Source organism: Salmo salar, chromosome ssa28 (genome assembly GCF_905237065.1).
Source record: "Salmo salar chromosome ssa28, Ssal_v3.1, whole genome shotgun sequence".
In the NCBI taxonomy this organism is placed as follows: domain Eukaryota; kingdom Metazoa; phylum Chordata; class Actinopteri; order Salmoniformes; family Salmonidae; genus Salmo; species Salmo salar.
This window is the reverse complement of record NC_059469.1, coordinates 31,993,680-32,015,270: the sequence shown is the minus strand read 5'-3', so window position 1 is coordinate 32,015,270 and position 21,591 is coordinate 31,993,680. Positions and strand designations below refer to the sequence as shown.

Genomic DNA, 21,591 nt, shown 5'->3' with positions numbered 1-21,591 from the left:
CTGAAAGAAAGAGTCCAGCTACTTCATTTATTTATGAAATGTATATTCACACCTCCATTAATTTATAAAATAACAGTCTCTCTCGGCTAGGTTTGAAAAATCTCCCAATTTGTGCCACAATTTAGCCTACTGATAGATGCTGGGTCAGTCAGAGTTGAGTCCTATTGTAAAGTGTAGCCTAATGGCCAAAAAAAGGGCAATCTTGCTATGTATTCGATGCTTAAGTACTTTAAAGTTTACATTTGTAACAGAAAAATGCACCAACCCTTAAATATATTAAATGTACTATAATCCACATAATAATTGCTAAAGACAATTATAAAGAAAGTGTCTTTAACCCTGCATTATAATGTAGGCAACTTAATATATTTGTTTAGGCTTAGCCAATTTAGTAGGCAATTTCACAGCATTAATCTACATTTGTCAGCATAAAGCTTAGTGACACACTCATTCATGGCTTTGGATCAAAATAAATAAGTACCAACATTCTTTCTGATAGTCTTTAAAACCTCTCTAGGGGGTGTGGGATGGTAGTGTCCCACCTGGCCAACATCCAATGAAATTGCAGAGCGCCAAATTTAATAACAAATACTCAATATAAAAATTCATTCAAAAAAACAAACAAACAAGTGTTATACATCGGTTTAAATATGAACTTCTTGTTAATCAACCACAGTGTCAGATTTCAAAATGGCTTTACGGCGAAAGCACACCATGTGGTTATCTGAGAACAGCACCCAGCAGACAAATCATTACAAACAGTTACCAGCCAAGTAGAGGAGTTACACAAGTCAGAAATAGCAATACAATTAATCACTTACCTTTGATGATCTTCATATGGTTGCACTCACAAGACTCCCATTTACTCAATAAATGTTTGTTTTGTTTGATAAAGTCCCTACCAATTATATGCATATCCTAGCTTCTGGGCCTGAGTAAAAGGCAGTTTACTTTGGGCACGCTTTTCATCCGGAGGTGAAAATAGCGCCCCCTACCTTAGTGAGGTTAATACACAAATATTTTGACCAAGTTAATCTGCTCATGTTTTGTGTGTTTAATTATTTGTGACGTGGTTGCAATCAACAATGTAAACAAAATAAATCAAATTCTATTCAAATTGTATTTGTCACATGCGCCGAATACAACAGGTGTAGACCTTACCGTGAAATGCCTGCTTACACGCCCTTAACTCTATTTCTTGATCTGCATTGTTGGTTAAGAAAATATTTACTAAATAAAATAAACAGTAACACAATATAACAATAACGAGGCTATATTCATGGGATACCAATACCGAGTCAATGTGCGGGGGTACAGGTTAGCCGAGGTAATTTGACTACAGACGTGAGTGCTACGGGGCGGTAGTTATTTAGGCAGGTTACCTAAATGTCTGCTTGAAACGAAGATATTACAGACTCGGTCAGGGAGAGGTTGAAAATGTTAGGCAAGACACTTGCCAGTTGGTTCGTGCATGCGCTGAGTACACATCCTGGTAATGTGTCTGGCCCCGCGGCCTTGTGAATGTTGACCTGTTTAACCTCTCTAGGGTAGGGGGCAGTATTTTCACGGCCAGATGAAAAATGTACCCAAATTAAACGGCCTACTACTCGGGCCCAGGAACTAGAATATGCATATTATTAGTAGATTTGGATAGAAAACACTCTGAAGTTTCTAAAACTGTTTGAATGATGTCTGTGTATAACAGAACTCATATGGCAGGCAAAAACCAGAGAAAAATCTAAACAGGAAGTGGGAATTCTGGTGCTTGTAGTCCTTTCAAGTCATTGCCTATCGAACACAGTGACTTAGGGTTCATTTTGCACTTCCTAAGGCTTCCACTAGATGTCAACAGTCTTTAGAAAGTTGTTTGAGGCGTCTATGATCAACAGAGAGCGAACAGAGGAAGTTGGTAGTTGTTGACTCAGGAAAGTACTGGAGTTCATTGGTGCGGGTTTACGTGAGAGTTAGCTGTGTTCCAAAATGTTTTTGAAGACATTGTAATCGTCCGGTTGGAATATTATTTAAGTTCTAAGTGAAAAAGGCCCTAAAGATTGATGCTATACAATGTTTGACATGTTTGAACGAACGTAAATATAACTTTTTGTCGTGACATTTTCCGCACACTTCCTACATTTGGAGTAGCTAACTGAAAACGCTAACAACAAGGAGCTATTTGGACATAAATTATGGACTTTATCGAACAAAACAACATTTATTGTGGACCTGGGATACCTGCAAGTGCCTTCTGATGAAGATCAAAGGTAGGTGAATATTTCTAATGCTATTTATGATTTTAGATGACTCCAAAATGGCGGGTATCTGTATTGCCTAGTGTATTTTTCTGAGCGTAGTACTCAGATTATTGCAAAGTGTGCTTTCCCCGTGAAGCTTTTTTGAAATCTGTCACAGCGTTTGCATAAAGGAGATGTTCATCTATAATTCTTTGAATAACAGTTTAATATTTTATCAACGTTTATGGTGAGTATTTTTGTAAATTGTTGTGCTGATTCACCAGCGGTATTGGAGGCAAAATATTTTCTTAACATCACGCGCCAATGTAAAATGGGGTTTATGGATATAAATATGAACTTTATCTTACAAAAAATGCATTTCTTGTGTAACATGATGTCCTAGGAGTGTCATCTGATGAAGATCGTCAAAGGTTAGTGCATAATTTTAGCTGGTTTTTGTGACGCCTTTCCTTGCTAGGAAAATGACTGTGCTTTTTCTTGTGTTGGAACTGTCCTAACATATTCTAACTTCATGCTTTCGCCATAAAGCCTTTTTGAAATCGGACAATGTGGTTCCATTAAGGAGACGTGTACCTTTAAAACGGTGTAAAATAGTCGTATGTTTGAGAACTTTGAATTAGTCCATTTTCTGGTTTTGAATTTTGCGCTCTGATTTTTCACTGGCTGTTGAAATAGTGTGAACCGTGGGTGGGACGCTGCCCAAAAGAGGTTAAAAAGGTCTTGCTGACATAATCTACGGCGAGCGTGATCACACAGTCTTCTGGAACAACTGGTGCTCTCATGCATGCTTCAGTGTTGCTTTCCTCGAAGCAGGCATAAAAAGGCATTTAGCTCGTCTGGTAAGCTTGCGTCAATGGGCAGCTCGCAGCTGGGTTTCCCTTTGTAGTCTAATAGTTTGCAAGCCGTGCCACATCTGACGAGCATCAGAGCCCATGTAGTAGGATTCAATCTTAGTCCTGTTCTGACGCTTTGCCTGTTTGTCTCAGGGCATAGGGGGATTTCATAAGTGTCCGGATTTGTGTCCTGCTCCTTGAAAGCGGCAGCTCCAGCCTTTAGCTCGGTGCAGATGTTGCCTGTAATGCATGGCTTCTGGTTGGAATATGTACATACGGTCACTGTGGGGATGACGTCAGACACACTTATTGATGAAGCCGGTGACTGAGGTCCATCAATCCCTACAAATATATTTATGTATTTTTAACCCTGCATTATAAATTGTATAAAATATATTAATTTAGAATCCTCTAAATTTAAAAATTAGATCTACAAGGACATTTTATTGATCTGCCAATATTTTCATTTAGAGATTCTGGTAAACTCTTTGATGTCTCCTTTTATGTGGCCAACCAATTATTATTGGATTTTTCACCATGGCAACGACTAGTTAGTATTAAAACATAACTTATTTCTCAGCTCGTTTGGCATTCGTGGAGATCAGACCATTTTCATTTGCAGGGATGTGGGTGTGTTTTTTGACCAAATACTTATTGCTATATGTAAATACAATAAATACAAATGTATGTATGTATGTATCTTTCTTCACCAGTTATTTTACCATTTTGTACAATTGTGTGATTAGCCTACCAGTTGATGTAAATGTAATGTTAATTCTCGAGAGGAATTATGGTGTTATTTCTCTCTTATTGTCAATTGCGTATAGAAATTGCTGACATTACTGTTTAATGTAATAATGTTTATTGGATTTACATTGTAGTAATTTAATATTCATTTAATCCTGTTTCCCTCTGTACTCAGACCACATGTATACTCTGGTTCATCATTAAACTCCAGTCCAGTATCCGTTTACTCCTAGTGACCTATCCACACATTAGAGAACCAGACTCCGTTTTAATTAATATAACTTATTTTGAAGGTAAGCCTGGAATGAGTTAGTCACTCAGCCCTATGCTGTTCCTGCTTCCGTTGCCTATTTGATTGTTTAATATCCTACTGATTCTGTGATCACCAAACCTCACGCAACCGCAAAATGTCACAAAGCAATTTCAGACACTTTCTCTGCTTTGTCAGAAGAAGCTGTAACAGGCATATACAATATTTGTTCACCAACATCTTTATGCTTGTTTTAGTAAAATAATGAAACAAAGGACTCAAAATGCAGATGTTTATTTCAACTACATCTTATTTGCACTTCACCAGTGAACCTCCAAGTGTATATCATTAATACTCAGTCTCAAAAGTTTAAGTTCATGAGTGACAGAGTTAATGAGTACTTGATGTCACTGAGAAAATCTGGACATGGCATGCTCTCCCTTATGTAAGGAATTAGACACTTTACTACGTAGGCTACAGTAAACATCTCATTGTCCTGTTGTTTTTGTCAAACTGCACAGTAGCCTAACAAAATAAAACATTTTAAAAATCAAATTCAATAATATATTTTGTACCAGTGTAGATGCTACACTTTTCACAAGTGTAGCAGGTTGTGAACTCTGCAAGCAACGTTTCCACTCCGAGAATGAGAAATTACTGTAATTAATACAGTAATTCCAATACAATGGAATACAAAAGAAGCCAATCGCACATGAGCAATTAGCAGGACAATAGACTCTTGCCGAGAAGGAGAGGGTTGTATTTATAGACACTGCACAGTGGCCTAATAAACATATGGATTTTTTTTCGAATTCAATAACATTTCTACCACGGTAGATGCTATGTTTTTGATTGATGGACAATATTAAAAACAGTCAAATGCATTCGTGAATTGAAATCGCTTTAGCCGACATGTTGCAGTTTATTTATTTACGGGGCGGCCGGCAGCCTAGTGGTTGGGTCAGTAACCGAAAGGGTGCTAGATCGAATCCCCGAGCTGACAAGGTAAAAATCTGTCGTTCTGCCCCTGAACAAGGCAGTTAACCCACTGTTCCTAGGCCGTCATTGTAAACAAAAATGTGTTCTTAACTGACTTGCCTAGTTAAATAAAAGGTAAAATAAAAAATAAAATACATTGTTGAATTATTCAAGGGTCCTTTCTTTTCTCTGTGCTGGAGTTCTTTTAAGAATACTAAAAGAAGCCATCCACCCTTGATGGGCTATCAGCAGGACACTAGTCTTGCCGAGTTGAGGGACTTTAAAGTGTATTAATAGTTGTTTGCGAGGCATGTCACTTCTCCCATTTCTATTGCATAGCCCACCAAATGCACTCTTTTCCAACCACATCTGGATGGATCCATAATGAATTACAATGGTAATAAATCACTAAATGACAGAAATATTGGAATAAAGTTGGCTAATGAAGGCAACAAATGGTTGCTTACTGAAACACCCAAAAGTCATCCAATTGTTATAATAGGATTTGAAGCAATAGACTACCTGCGTGTGGTCAACTATTTCAGCACCGTTTCGCACTGCTCTGGGACAAGCATTGGGGACTGATCTTGATAAATTAAATCAGATTTGTATTTTGGGGTTTTGGTTAACTTCTCTAGGGCCAGTGGGACGATTTCGTCCCACCTACGTAACAGTCAGTGGAATCCCGTGGCGCGTTATTCAAATACCTTAGAAATGCAATTACTTCAATTTCTCAAACATATGACTATTTTACGCCATTTTAAAGACAAGACTCTCGTTAATCTAACCACACTGTCCGATTTCAAAAAGGCTTTACAACGAAAGCAAAACATTAGATTATGTCAGCAGAGTACCCAGCTAGAAATAATCAGACACCCATTTTTCAAGCTAGCATAGAATGTCACATAAACCCAGAAGACAGCTAAATGCAGCACTAACCTTTGATGATCTTCATCAGATGACAATCTTAGGACATTATGTTATACAATACATGCATGTTTTGTTCAATCAAGTTCATATTTATATCAAAAACCAGCTTTTTACATTAGCATGTGACGTTCAGAACTAGCATACCCCCCCGCAAACTTCCGGTGAATTTACTAAATTACTCACGATAAACGTTCACAAAAAACATAAATTATTTTAAGAATTATAGATACAGAACTCCTCTATGCACTCGCTATGTCCGATTTTAAAATAGCTTTTCGGTGAAAGCACATTTTGCAATATTCTAAGTAGATAGCCCGGCATCACAGGGCTAGCTATTTAGACACCCAGCAAGTTTAGCCCTCACCAAAGTCAGATTTACTATAAGAAAAATGTTATTACCTTTGCTGTTCTTCGTCAGAATGCACTCCCAGGACTTCTACTTCAATAACAAATGTTGGTTTGGTTCAAAATAATCCATAGTTATGTTCAAATATCCTCTGTTTTGTTCGTGCGTTCAAGACACTATCCGAAGTGTAAAGAAGGGTGACGAGCACGACGCGTTTCGTGACAAAACATTTCTAAATATTCCATTACCGTACTTTGAAGCATGTCAACCGCTGTTTAAAATCAATTTTTATGCCATTTTTCTCGTTAAAAAAGCGTTAATATTCCGACCGGGAAAGCGTGTTTACGTTCAAAGAGAGAGAAAATAAAAACATTGGATCCCCTTATGCACGAGCCTCAGTCTGATGGTCCTCTGATAGACCACTTACCCAAGGCGCTAAAGTTTCAGCCAGCGGCTGGAATTACATCATTCAGCTTTTTCCCGGGTTCTGAGAGCCTATGGGAGCCGTAGGAAGTGTCACGTTACAGCAAAGATCCTACATTTTCAATAAACAGAGCCAAGAAGCCCAAGGAATGGTCAGAGGGTACTTCCTGTACAGAATCTTCAGGTTTTTGCCTGCCATATGAGTTCTGTTATACTCACAGACACCATTCAAACAGTTTTAGAAACGTTAGGGTGTTTTCTATCCAAAGCCAATAATTATATGCATATTCTAGTTTCTGGGCAGTAGTAATAACCAAATTAAAATCGGGTACGTTTTTTTATCCGGCCGTGTAAATACTGCCCCCTAGCCCTAACAGGTTAACCTACAATTAGGTTGTGGAAATGTTAGGATTATTTTTCTCTTCACTAAGTCACTTAGTAGCCTAGGACTACTCCCTACCGGTCATGTTGAACAGCGCCATATTTTCCTAACAGAAACCCTGAGGCATACATAGACTACTGTAAAATGTATTTGTTATTCGTGGAACAGAAACACCATAATATGAATCAATTTATTTAAGTTACATTTCTAACAGCATAAACAGCACAACAAAGACTATAATAATTTAAAAATAAATCTCATAGGTCGGTTCAAACAACAACAAAAAAGGTTTAAAAAAAATCTATTGTACAGCCAATTTTAAAACCAGTCAAATGCATTCGTGAATTCAATCGCTTTAGCCGACATGTTGTGGTTTATTCATTGTTTAATTATTGAAGGCTCCCTTTGTTATTTTGCCAATAAGTAAGTTCCACTAAACCAGCTAGAGTAAACAGAACTTAGGTCTACAGCTCCATGTCATTTCAATAACTTAACTGTTCAAAGACGCCCTCTTGGTGGTCAAACTAGCATTAATGGCAACAATGGCTGACAGATAAATAACGTGCCATAGAATTCTGCGGCACCCCGCAAGCTGTGCTGCAGTATGATGCAAATTTTAAAAGGAAGAACCACTGTGCGCACACACACGTCAAACATTTGAACAGGCCTACTCATGCAAGGGTTTTCTTTATTATTACTATTGTCTACATGGTAGAACAATAGTGAAGACATCAAAACTATGACATAACACATATTGAATCATGTAGTAACCAAAAAAAGGGTTAAACAAATCAAAATATATTTTATATTTGAGATTCTTCAAAGTAGCCACCCTTTCCCTTGATGACAGCTTTGCACACTCTTGGCATTCTCTCAACCAACTTCATGAGGAATGCTTTTCCAACAGTCTTGAAGGAGTTCCCACATATGCTGAGCACTTTTTTGGCTGCTTTTCCTTCAGTCTGCGGTCCAACTCATCCCAAACCATTTCAATTGGATTGAGGTCAGGTGATTGTGGAGGCCAGGTCATATGATGCAGCACTCCATCACTCTGCTTGATGGTCAAATATCCCTTACACAGCCTGGAGGTCTCACAAAGACACGGAAGTTGGAACCATTGGTGTCCTTTAGTAGTGATTTCTTTGCAGCAATTCCACCATGAAGGCCTGATTCACGCAGTCTCCTCTGAACAGTTGATGTTAAGATGCGTCTTAACTCTAATGAACTTATCCTCTGCAGCAGAGGTAACTCTGGGTCTTCCTCTTCTGTGGCGGTCTTCATGAGAGCCAGTTTCATCATAGTGCTTGATGTTTTTTGCGACTGCACTTGAAGAAACTTTCAAAGTACTTGAATGTCGGTCAAACCAGAGAATTTCATGTCTTAAAAGAATGATGCACTGTCATTTCTCTTTGCTTATTTGAGCAGTTCTTGCCATATTATGGACTAACCCTTTTACCAAATAGGGCTATCTTCTCTATACCAACCCGACCTTTTCAAAACACAACTGTTTGGCTCAAACGTATTAAGAAGGAAAGAAATTCCACAAATTAACAAGGCACACCTGTTTTAATTGAAATGCATTCCAGGTGACTACCTCATGAAGCTGGTTTAGAGAATGTCAAATGTGTGCAAAGCTGTCATCAAGGCAAAGGCTGGCTACTTTGAAGAATCTCAAAACTATTTGGATTTGTTTAACACTTTTTTGGTTACTACATGATTCCATGTATTATTTCATAGTTTTGTTGTCTTCAATATTATTCTACAATGTAGAAAATAGTTTTAAAAAAATGTAACCCATGATTGAGTAAGTGTGTCCAAATTTTTGACTGGTACTGTGGTGTTGTGTGTGTGTGTGTGTGTGTGTGTGTGTGTGTAAATAAAAAAAATTAAAGCATGGACGGGCAGAGTGAAGGAGGGGCAGAGTGAAGGAGGGGCAGAGTGAAGGAGGGTGAAGAAATGTGCAAGCCAGGGAATACAGTGGGGTAAAAAAGTATTTGATCCCCTGCTGATTTTGTACGTTTGCCCACAGATGAAGAAAGGATCAGTCTATAATTTTAATGGTAGGTTTATTTGAACAGTGAGAGAGAATAACAACAAAAATATCCAGAAAAACGCATGTCAAAAATGTTATAAATTGTTTTGCATTTTAATGAGGGAAATAAGTATTTGACCCCCTCTCAATCAGAAAGATTTCTGGCTCCCAGGTGTCTTTTATACAGGTAACGAGCTGAGATTAGGAGCACACTCTTAAAAAGGGAGTGCTCCTAACCGCAGCTTGTTACATGTAAAAAAGACACCTGTCCACAGAAGCAACCAATCAGATTCCAAACTCTCCACCATGGCCAAGACCAAAGAGCTCTCCAAGGATGTCAGGGACAAGATTGTAGACCTACACAAGGCTGGAATGGGCTACAAGACCATTGCCAAGCAGCTTGGTGAGAAGGTGACAGCATTTGGTGCGATTATTCGCAAATGGAAGAAACACAAAAGAACTGTCAATATCCCTCGGCCTGGGGCTCCATGCAAGATCTCACCTCGTGGGGTTGCAATGATCATGAGAACGGTGAGGAATCAGCCCAGAACTACACGGGAGGATCTTGTCAATGATCTCAAGGCAGCTGGGACCATAGTCACCAAGAAAACAATTGGTAACACACTATGCCGTGAAGGACTGAAATCCAGCAGCGCCCGCAAGGTCCCCCTGCTCAAGAAAGCACATATACATGCCCGTCTGAAGTTTGCCAATGAACATCTGAATGATTCAGAGGACAACTGGGTGAAAGTGTTGTGGTCAGATGAGACCAAAATGGAGCTCTTTGGCATCAACTCAACTCGCCGTGTTTGGAGGAGGAATGCTGCCTATGACCCCAAGAACACCATCTCCACCGTCAAACATGGAGGTGGAAACACTATGCTTCGGGGGTGTTTTTCTGCTAAGGGGACAGGACAACTTCACCGCATCAAAGAGACGATGGATGCTGCCATGTACCGTCAAATCTTGGGTGAGAACCTCCTTCCCTCAGCCAGGGCATTGGAAATGGGTCGTGGATGGGTATTCCAGCATGACAATGACCCAAAACAAACGGCCAAGGCAACAAAGGAGTGGCTCAAGAAGAAGCAAATTAAGGTCCTGGAGTGGCCTAGCCAGTCTCCAGACCTTAATCCCATAGAAAAATCTGTGGAGGGAGCTGAAGGTTCGAGTTGCCAAACGTCAGCCTTGAAACCTTAATGACTTGGAGAAGATCTGCAAAGAGGAGTGGGACAAAATCCCTCCTGAGATGTGTGCAAACCTGGTGGCCAACTACAAGAAATGTCTGACCTCTGTGATTGCCAACAAGGGTTTTTGCCACCAAGTACTAAGTCATGTTTTGCAGAGGGGTCAAATACTTATTTCCCTCATTAAAATGCAAATCATTTTATAACATTTTTGACATGCATTTTTTTGTTGTTATTCTGTCTCTCACTGTTCAAATAAAACTACCATTAAAATGATAGACTGATCATTTCTTTGTAAGTGGGCAAACGTACAAAATCAGCAGGGGATCAAATACTTTCTTCCCCCACTGTAATTGTACATGCTTGTGCACTTGTCATCTGTGTACTGCCCAGGTGCTCATCTGTGTACTGCCCAGGTGCAGATAGAGAACGGGGTCCATATGGTAACCAAATCACCCTGCCCCAGGGCATAAAACCACCCTCTAATTCCAACCAGGTGCCCAGCCAACATCTATATCCTGGAACTCACTCCTCCCCTCCCACACACACAGAGTTCCTCTCTTCTACTTTGTCCTTTAACCTTTTCCTGACAGAGCTGTCAGATACTGAAGGGAGGGAGGGCATCTCTAGTCTCTTGGTAATGGTGTGCTTTATGATGTTGAGAGACATGGCATGAGGGATGCCTACTAATGTCTGTCACCGGGATGCTTGTAACTTTAAGATGACTTCAAAACAGAAGTGGAACAGGACAGGGGAAGGACAGAGAGGGAGAGCGAGAATGTAAATACAGGATATACCATCTGCAGGAAGGACAGAGCAGGAAGGAGAGAGTGTAAATACAGGATATACCATCTGCAGGAAGGACAGAGTGGCCGGGAGTGTAAATACAGGATATCTGCTGTGAGAGAAATGTTTAAAAGAGAGGTTGTGAAATGCATTGATGTGCATCAGTTATGTTTAATTTATATGTATAAATAAAAAAATTGCTAGATTTGATTCAATATGATGAGGACAAGTAAGCATAAGTTGTTTATAGAAAATTATAAGCACAGCAAATACATATTTTATGAACGGTTTTTGTCACAGATGCACTGATTCTTTGTCTCTACACTGTCAGTCAGGGAAGAAATCCACACATGTACACACACACACCAAAGAGAGAAATGGGCTTGAGTTTGCTTTTAGGGTTTCCTTGGGACCAACCTATTTATATCCCTGTCTGTCTCTCCCTCTCAACCCCCCTCCCCCTTCTATGTGTATGTGCTGTTATATAAGGCAGCATTAACTACTAAACAAACTCATTCAGTGGAACCTATCCAGCCATAGTAATCCTCCTGAATACACCAGGGAGACAAATACATACATACATAACATTACATTACATTACATACATACGAGAGAGAGAGAGAGCCATGTATTTATACACGCTGAATAAACAGCCATCAGATGACAGGATCACTACGGTGTGTGAGAGATATGCAACCACCATCAGACAGGTCTAGTCTCATGTGCCACATTTAGAAGATGCTGCTGCCGCAGCCAGAACCAGCGGGTTTCTAGAGTAGTAGGGTAAAAACACACACCGAAACTGACAACCAAATTCCCTCATGTAGACACGCAAACATGGACAAAAAAAAAAACTCTGTACGCGCTTACACAGGCTGCAATCAACTGGCACCAAAGTTTGCCTAGTTAAACGGTTAGTTGATTCACCGATGCAAAAAATTACTTGTGTAGAAGATCTACTGAAGTAGGAACGTTCATTAACTGCTCCTCTACCCACCTCTCTACTGCATGCTGTACAGTCTTCACACACACTCAAAAATCACATCATTAGCCCAGAGAGCCAGCCTCACCTGATTCGCTCCAGTCCCACACAAACAAAAATTGCAGGCCTTCGCCTCGGCAACCGCTAATCATCATCAGAGTGGCCCTCGAATATGGTAATAAGCGACCTAGCTAATAGAGGAAGGAGTTTCCCGATCACCAGTGACACACACACACACACACACACGCGGGGTTAAGGACTAGGTAAATTATTAACATGTCAAATTGTCTGATCTTAATTCATACTCAAAATCAGCAACACAAGTTGTTCATTTAGCAGGACTCAAACAGATTAAACTACACACACACACACACACACACACACACACACACACACACACGCTCCCATTCAGCAAGTCAATATTTTACAGGTGAATTGGGAAAATATGATTGTACACAGTCACAAAGCTTTTTAGGGAGAGGCTTAAGCCTTATGTTCGCAGGTGGCTCCTTGGGCTCATCTGCTATAACCATGTACTTAAAATGTGGCCTCGTCTTTAAATCGTTCGAGCTAATTCAAATACAGATCAAACATAGATCCATCGAGCCTAATGAAACATGGAAATGGATTCTTAATGATACCAACATATCCTCATCTTGTCCCTCATAATACTCTGAATTGTTCAGTAGGAAATGTTCCCATTTTCATCAAAGGGAATGGAAGAGAGATTCTGTTCCAGCTTAAATCAAGAGAGGGGTTAAGAGGGAAGGAGATACCCAGAGGCTTCACACAGGACCAGAGATAAAACACCCCATGTCACTGTGTGGTTCTGCATGCATGAGTACGTATGTGGTCTGTGTCTGTCTGTGAACAGAATATAAAGTAGTGGAGCAGACTAATGCGATGCGGTCAGAGCACTCTGGACGGGGTAAACATTACTGCCCAGCAGTCTGGACGGGGTAAACATTACTGCCCAGCACTCTGGACGGGGTAAACATTACTGCCCAGCACTCTGGACGGGGTAAACATTACTGCCCAGCACTCTGGACGGGGTAAACATTACTGCCCACGAGGTTAATATTTCTGTTATATTGCTTTCATTGATTGTTACTAAGACATGAATCCATGCTTATTTAAATATGTTTAATTAAATTGCAATTCAAGAGTGCACAACATGGTTGTCAACAAATGCCTCAGTCACATCTTACATTTCAGAGATTTAAACCCCCCCCGGTGGATCCAGTCTGCTTGGCGAAGCATCAGGGCTTCAAAGCTGCTCCAAGGAGATGAGCAAAGCCAGCTTCACTGCAACAGCATTTTAGCTCGCTAGTAATGGGATGGGAACCCATGCACACTCAAACATGGGCTGTGTCCCAAATGGAACCCTATTCTCTATATAGTGCTCTACTTTTGTCCAGGGCCCACAGGGTGCCATTTGGGATACACTGATAGTACGCTGGAACATCCAGTACGATGTTCGTTTCGGTCACACAGACATGCTGTTGGTGCAGCATTGCCAGTATGTGAATATTTATCTTCAAAATGTGTGGAGTTGAACATCTCCCTAGCTTGACTGACCCCAAGGCAATGTTCTGAGAAAGTGAGGGGATGAGCAAATGTGAAGGGAAGTTCAAGGTGTGCGTGTGTGTGTGTGTGTGTGTGTGTGTGGGAGTGCTGCGTCTTTGATTAAATAAGGGGCTGACTGAAAACTGTTGTCCGGGGCTGAATTCCCAGTGATCTCAGTGGACTTTTCCAAAATCTACCCCCTGGTCAAATGTTGTGAAGGAGGCTAATAAGGGAAGGCTACTGTAGCAGGGATGGGGGGGGAGACCATTTTATTGTTTTATCTGACTGGAGCAATTACAGTATGACAAGTGTAATTGAAAGGTCACAGTGCAACCTTCAATATCAAGTCACATACACACTCAGGGGCTGGCAGACACACCTGAGGGATCCAGCTCTGGTTGAAATAAAACTAATAATATCCTTTCTGAGAACACTGTGACCTGTCCTTTTAAAAGACATGAGGAATGAGGGGGTGGAAGTGTGCGTCGGTGCGTGCGTGTGCCGTGACTCGCCGTTGGTCGTGCCTACATAAACACCACCAGTATCATCTCGTGGAGGGGGTGCAAATTAAAAATTCAAAGTGGCCATGTGGCTCATTTAGCCCTGCTGTGCCATACCCTGCCACCCTGCCAAACACAAACTACAGTAGCTAGAGAGAGACCATGACCCTTTAGTTCAGTTGTGGGTGAGTGATCACACATCAGATCAGAAACCATGAGATATTCACAGGTTCCTCTAGAAGTTGAATTATTAGGTCAACTTCATACGTCCTCTAATGTTCTCCTTGTGCTGGGGTGCTATTTGGAAAAGATAAGCATGTGTACACACACACACACACGACTGAAAATGTCAAGGTTACACCTGATTACAGTATTCAGGTGTGGAGGGATATGGAATGGCAGTAAGTCTGTGGCCGTCTGGTCTCCATGCCAACTAAGAGGGTCTAACTCGGCTGGCGTATGGATTTTACTACCCTGCTGCCAGCTATCAAGGTGACCCAGTCTGTCCCATGGTTCTCAATGTCCTCTTTTTGTATCATACTTAATATCAGTCACCCTGCATCCTATATGCCTCCACCAACACCATCCCTGCATATAGCACTCCAGTAGTATAATATACATATACAGTGCATTCTGAAAGTATTCAGACCCCTTGACTTTCTCTAATTTGTTACATTACAGCCTTATTCTAAAATTGATTAAATTGTTTTCCCTCAATCTACACAAAATATCCCATAATGACGAAGCAAACTTTTTATATATATATATATATAAAATGTTTGCAAATTTATAACAAAATAATCACTTTTACATAAGTATTCACGTCTTTTACTCAGTACTTTGTTGAAACACCTTTGGCAGCGATTACAGCCTCAAGTCTTCTTGGGTATGATGCTACAAGCTTGGCACACCTGTAGTCGGGTAGAAAGATCCTCTCAAGCGCTCCCCATCCAACCTGACAGCGTCGCTGCACAGCTATTTTCAGGTCTCTCCAGAGATGTTTGATCGGGTTCAAATCCGGGCTCTGGCTGGGCCACTCAAGGACATTCAGAGACTTGTCCCGAAGCCACTCCTGCATTGTCTTGGCTGTGTGCTTAGGGTCGTTGTCCTGTTGGAAGGTGAACCGTCACCCCAGTCTGAGGTCCTGAATGCTCTGGAGCAGGTTTTCCTCAAGGATCTCTGTACTTTTCTCCGTTCATCGTTCCCTCAATCCTGACTAGTCTCCCAGTCCCTGACGCTGAAAAACATCCCCACAATGCTGCCACCACCATGCTTTACCATAGGGATGGTGCCAGGTATCCTACAGACGTGATGCTTGGCATTCAGGCTAAAGAGTTCAATTTTGGTTTCATCAGACCAGAGAATCTTGTTTCTCATGGTCTGAGAGTCCTTTAGGAGCCTTTTGGCAAACTCCAAGAGGGCTCCAAATGTGCCTTTTACTGAGGAGTGGCTTCCGTCTGGCCACTACCATAAAGGCCTGATTGGTGGAGTGCTACAGAGACGGTTGTCCTTCTGGAAGGTTGTCCCATCTCCACAAAAGGAACTCTAGAGCTCTTTCAGAGTGACCATCGGGCTCTTGGTCACCTCCCTGACCAAGGCCCTTCTCCCCCCGATTGCACAGTTTGGCCAGGCGGCCAGCTCTAGGAAGAGTCTTGGTGGTTCCAAACTTCTTCCAATTAAGAATGATGGAGGCCACTGTGTTCTTGGGTACCTTCAATGCTGCAGAAGTGTTTTGGTACCCTTCCCCAGATCTGTGCCTCGACTCAATCCTGTCTCGGAGCTCTACGGACAATTCCTTCCACCTCATGGCTTGGTTTTTATTCTGACATGCACTGTCAACTGTGGGACCTTATACAGACAGGTGTGTGCCTTTCCATATCATGTCCAATCAATTGAATTTACCACAGGTGGACTCCAATTTGTAGAGACATCTCAAGGATGATCAATGGAAACAGAATGCACTTGAGCTCAATTTCGAGTCGTATCGCAAAGGGTCTGAATACTTATGTAAGTAAGGTATTTGTTTAATACATTTGCTAAAATGTAAAAAAAAAACGTTTCGCTTTGTCATTATGGGGCATTGTTGTCCTCATCAAATATTTTAAATCAATTTTAGAATAAGGCTGTAACATAACATGTGGAAAAAGTCAAGTTCTGAATATTTTCCGAATGCACTGTACACAAGAAAAATGTCAGCTACCACATTTCTCACACATACAAAAGCAATTTACTACCCAGTACCCACGTGTCTTGTTCCATCAGACTGCAAGGAAGCCTCCAGCTGAACACACACACACACGTTACAACGGCAGCTCTGAAGAATTTGAATGAGCACTGATGCTTAACATCATTGCCAAAGACTGCATTAGAAATCCACCCATGCAGCACAGAAATCCAGCTATTCTTCCATTCCTATGGTCCATCTCTGATGTTATCCCCCTTCCATCTCCTCTGTAAGTGGGCATTACATATGTTCATATGCTATGGCAAAAATGTTTACAGCAAATTCTGTATAATTCTAAACAAACATTTTCAAGCAGCCTCCTGGAAAAATGTGTAGAAAAGCAGGAAATTTGCTTTCAAATGCTAAATTCTCTCAGCCTCATTGCAAAATAGCATGAGATTAGCTATAAACCTGCTAATGTCCCTGCTAATGTCCCTATCTGCTCTATGGCAGTGTAGAATTAAAGGAAATTTGACTTATTAAATACAAAAATCTCAACCTCATTGCAAAATGTTTAGAATAGCATGAAATTAGCTATAAAACTGCACATATTTGTCATCTTTGCCCAATGGTAAAATGTGGGTAATAGTAGGAAGCTGGACATTGCACCCCCCCACCCCAAAAAAATATTGGGTTAGGGGGAGGGGGGCCCTTGCTCAGACCTTACGGGGGCCCTGTGAAACTGCGGTACGGCACTGCATTACATGCCTCTGCTAAGCTGCTGTCAATTATTGGGTCAAAACTGCCATGCCTGAGTGTCCTCAAGGGAGGGCAATTCAGTGTGTGTGCGTGTGTGTGTGTGTGTGTGTAGCCCATTTGCCTTTCAGATGAGCTGTTATCTGTGTGCAGGCTTACACAGTGGTGCAAGCCACTCAAGCCAGGGAGAGGAAGCACTTCCGCAGCCATATTTGGAAATGTGGGAAATCCCCCTGCAACCTGGCACCTCATCTCTATTCCACACAGTGTGGCTCGTACCACTAGAGACCTGAAGCTATGCCCAAGGTCAATGTCTCATTAGGAAGCTGAAATGGTGTGGAATCATTATCACCATTAACTCATCATGTGCATCTAAGAGAGAGAGAAAGTTCAGTCCGTTCCTGCACACAGAAACAACCCCCTCGTCTCCGTCTCTCTTCCCTCTCTCCTCATCTCTTCTCTCTTCTCTCAAATCTGAGATTAAATGTCAGTCTAAAAGCTACCTGCGGGAGGGAGGCAATTCCACACACACACACACACACACACACACACACACACACACACACACACACACACACACACACACTCTTCCACAGTTATGTTTCTCTTATCATCTAATTAGAACCACAACCCACACAGCAATTTCAAGACGGAGGGATAGAAAAGATCTCTTCTGGTATCTCTCCCGCTCCCCCCATCCATTATCTCCCCCCTAAACCACCTCTCCAATCCCCCCCCCGCTAAACCACCTCTCCAATCCTCCCCCGCTAAACCACCTCTCCAATCCTCCCCTGCTAAACCACCTCTCCAATCCCCCACTGCTAAACCACCTCTCCAATCCCCCCCCTCTCCAATCCTCCCCCACTAAACCACCTCTCCAATCCCCCCGCTAAACCACCTCTCCAATCCCCCCGCTCCCCCACTCTCCAATCCCCCCCTAAACCACCACCAATCCCCCCTAAACCACCACATCGCCCGCTCCCCAATCCTCCCCCACTAAACCACCTCTCCAATCCCCCCCGCTAAACCACCTCTCCAATCCCCCCCGCTAAACCACCTCTCCAATCCCCCCCGCTAAACCACCTCTCCAATCCCCCCCGCTCCCCCACTCTCCAATCCCCCCTAAACCACCACCTCCCCGCTCGCCCATCCATTATCTCCCCCTAAACCACCACCTCCCCCGCTCCCCATCCATTATCTCCCCCTAAACCACCACCTCTCCAATCCCCCCCGCTAAACCACCACCTCTCCCGCTCCCCCATCCATTATCTCCCCCCTAAACCACCACCTCTCCCGCTCCCCATCCATTATCTCCCCCCTAAACCACCACCTCTCCCGCTCCCCCATCCATTATCTCCCCCCTAAACCACCACCTCGCCCGCTCCCCCATCCATTATCTCCCCCCTAAACCACCACCTCGCCCGCTCCCCCATCCATTATCTCCCCCTAAACCACCACCTCTCCAACCCCCCCCGCTAAACCACCTCTCCAATCTTCTCCTCCCCTAGTCAACTCTGGTTAGATAACTGCCAAAACAACAGCTAACAGTACTGCCAAAACAGATTCACAGCAGTTTTATAGAGTGCTACCACACCCATCTTTCAATCTGCTTACAGATGTACAACAGTACATGTGCACAAGCGCTGACACGGTGAGTATGATGATGACAACGAGTATCAAACATGGCTGCCAAATAATCCCTAACAAGAAAATCACACGGAGTTGAGGGGTTTGGGGGATGCCGTGTCCTTGAAGACACAATCTTTTTGAAATAACAATTCCAAAAAGGGTTTGTTGCGGAGGGATAGGGTTCTACCAAGAATCGTTTTGATCTGAAGAACCCCTTTTGGAAGGCTTGTTTGTAAGGCAAAGGGTTATACCTATAACTTTTAATATCGTTTTTTGGAAGGAAGTGTTCTTTGATGACTCTTTGGAAAGCAAGAAGGGTTCTACATAGAACCATATCCTATTTCCCAGCATGCTCTATTGCAGGGTGATTTTCAGAATTGTTTATTTTAAATGTGCGTTTTTGCATATACATTGATTGATAAACGTTATGTTACACAAAGATAAATAGCATACAGCACATTTTTCTAAACTAAACCAATCTGTTAGCAGTTAGACTTGCACCCGTTACTGAGATTTTTGTTCCAGTTTAAATGATTGAGGTAGTCTCAGTATTTAGTTTTCCCTACTGGCAGTCATTATGAATGCAGCTTGCGGGTGATAAAAAAATAAAAAAAATAAAAAAAATTCTCTCCACTTGTTGGATATCCTAACTCCGGCTGGATTCCAATAGGAATTAAATATCACCCTGCAAGCCAGTATAATGTGACTTGCAGGCCTGATGTAGCCTGTAAACTAGGAGTATCCCAACACCACTGTGTTAGGGTATAACCAGGCCCTCAAAAAAAGGCCTTGATATAAAGTGGTGTGAACAATTATTTGCCCACATTCAAATTCTCTACTGAATGTAATCATATCTTCAACCAAAACCTAATATTAGATAAAAGGAACCCGAGTGAATAACAACAATTGCATACCAAAGGCTTCCTGTAGTTGTTGAACAGTCGCACACGTCGCTGTGGAATTTTGGCCGATAATGGGACCCATGTCGTCCTAAAAGTCATACTTTTGACTCAGCTGTCTTCTGCTCTGTATCAGAGAATTCTAGAGGAGAATGTCAGGCCATCTGTGAGCTGAAGCGCAGCTGAGTCATGAAGCAAGACAATCCAAAACACACAAGGCTACATGAAAATGGTTAAAAAGCAACACATTTGAAGTTTTGCAATGGCCAAGTCAAAGTCCAGACCTAATCCCAATTGAGATATTGTGGCAGGACTTGAAACAAGCAGTTCATGCTTGAAATCCCACAAATGTCACTGAGTTAAAGCAGTTTTGCATGCAAGAGTGGGCCGACGTGAGAGGCTGATCAACAACTACAGGAAGCATTTGGTTGCAGTAATTGCAGCTAAAGATGGCACAATCAGTTCAAATCAAATTTTCAAATCGTGTTTGTCACATGCGCCGAATACAACAGGTGAAATGCTTACTTACAAGCCCTTAACCAACAATGCAGTTAAGAAAATACCTAAAAAAAAGTAAGTGATAAAAGTAACAAATAATTAAAAGAGCAGCAGTAAAATAACCTGAGGAGCCTATATATACACACACACACACACACACACACACACACACACACACACACACACACACACACACACACACACACACACACACACACACACACACACACACACACACACACACACACACACACACACACACACACACACACACACACACACACACACACACACACACACACACACACACACACACACACACACACACCACGGGGTACTGGTACAGAGTCAATGTGTGGGGGCACCGGTGTTGAGGTAATATGTACATGTAGGTAGAGTTATTAAAGTGACTATGCATAGATAGAGGGGGAGGGGGGGCAATGCAAATAGTCCGGGTAGCCATTTGATTAGATATTCAGGAGTCTTATGGCTTGGGGGTAGAAGCTGTTTAGAAGCTTCTTAGACCTAGACTTGGCGGTCCGGTACAGCTTGCCGTGTGGTAGCAGAGAGAACAGTCTATGACTACGGTGGCTGGAGTATGACAATTTTTAGGGCCTTCCTCTGACACCACCTGGTATAGAGGTCCTGGATGGCAGGAAGCTTAGCCCCGGTGATGTACTGGGCCATACGCACTACCCTCTGTAGTGCCTTGCGTCAGAGGCTGAGCAGTTGCCATACCAGGCAGTGATGCAACCGGTCAGGATGCTCTCGATGGTGCAGCTGTCAAACCTTTTGAGGATCTGAGGACCCATGCCAAATATTTTCAGTCTCCTGAGGGGGAATAGGTTTTGTCGTGCCGTCTTCATGACTGTCTTGGTGTGTTTGGACCATGTTAGTTTGTTGGTGATGTGGACTCCAAGGAACTTGAAGCTCTCAAACTGCTCCACTACAGCCCCGTCAATGAGAATGGGAACGTGCTCGGTCCTCTTTTTCCTGTAGTCCACAATCATCTCCTTTGACTTGATCACGTTGAGGGAGAGGTTGTCCTTGCACCACACGGTCAGGTCTCTGACCTCCTCCCTATAGGCTGTTTCATCGTTGTCAGTGTCATCAGCAAACTTAATGATGGTGTTGGAGTCATGCCTGGCCGTACAGTCATGAGTGAACAGGGAGTACAGGAGGGGACTGAGCACGCACCCCTGAGGGGCCCCATGTTGCGGATAATTTTTTAAATTTTAGTCATTTAGCAGACGCTCTTATCCAGAACGACTTTCAGTAGTGAATGCATACATTTCATTTTTTTTCTCTTTTTTTTCTCGTACTGGTCCCCCGTGGGAATCGAACCCAGAACCCTGGCGTTGCAAACACCATGCTCTACCAACTGAGCCACACGGGACCAGCGTGGCGGATGTGTTGTTACCTACCCTTATCACCCCCTACCACTGTCAGTTATT

The 21,591-nt window shown here is 42.3% G+C and overlaps 1 protein-coding gene across 6 annotated transcripts in view; it reads right to left on the bottom strand.

Annotated features, from left to right (window-relative positions):
* LOC106589900 (brain-specific angiogenesis inhibitor 1-associated protein 2) overlaps positions 1 to 21,591 on the bottom strand; it is a 137,952-nt gene that overhangs the window by 96,456 nt on the left and 19,905 nt on the right. The window lies entirely within an intron of this gene.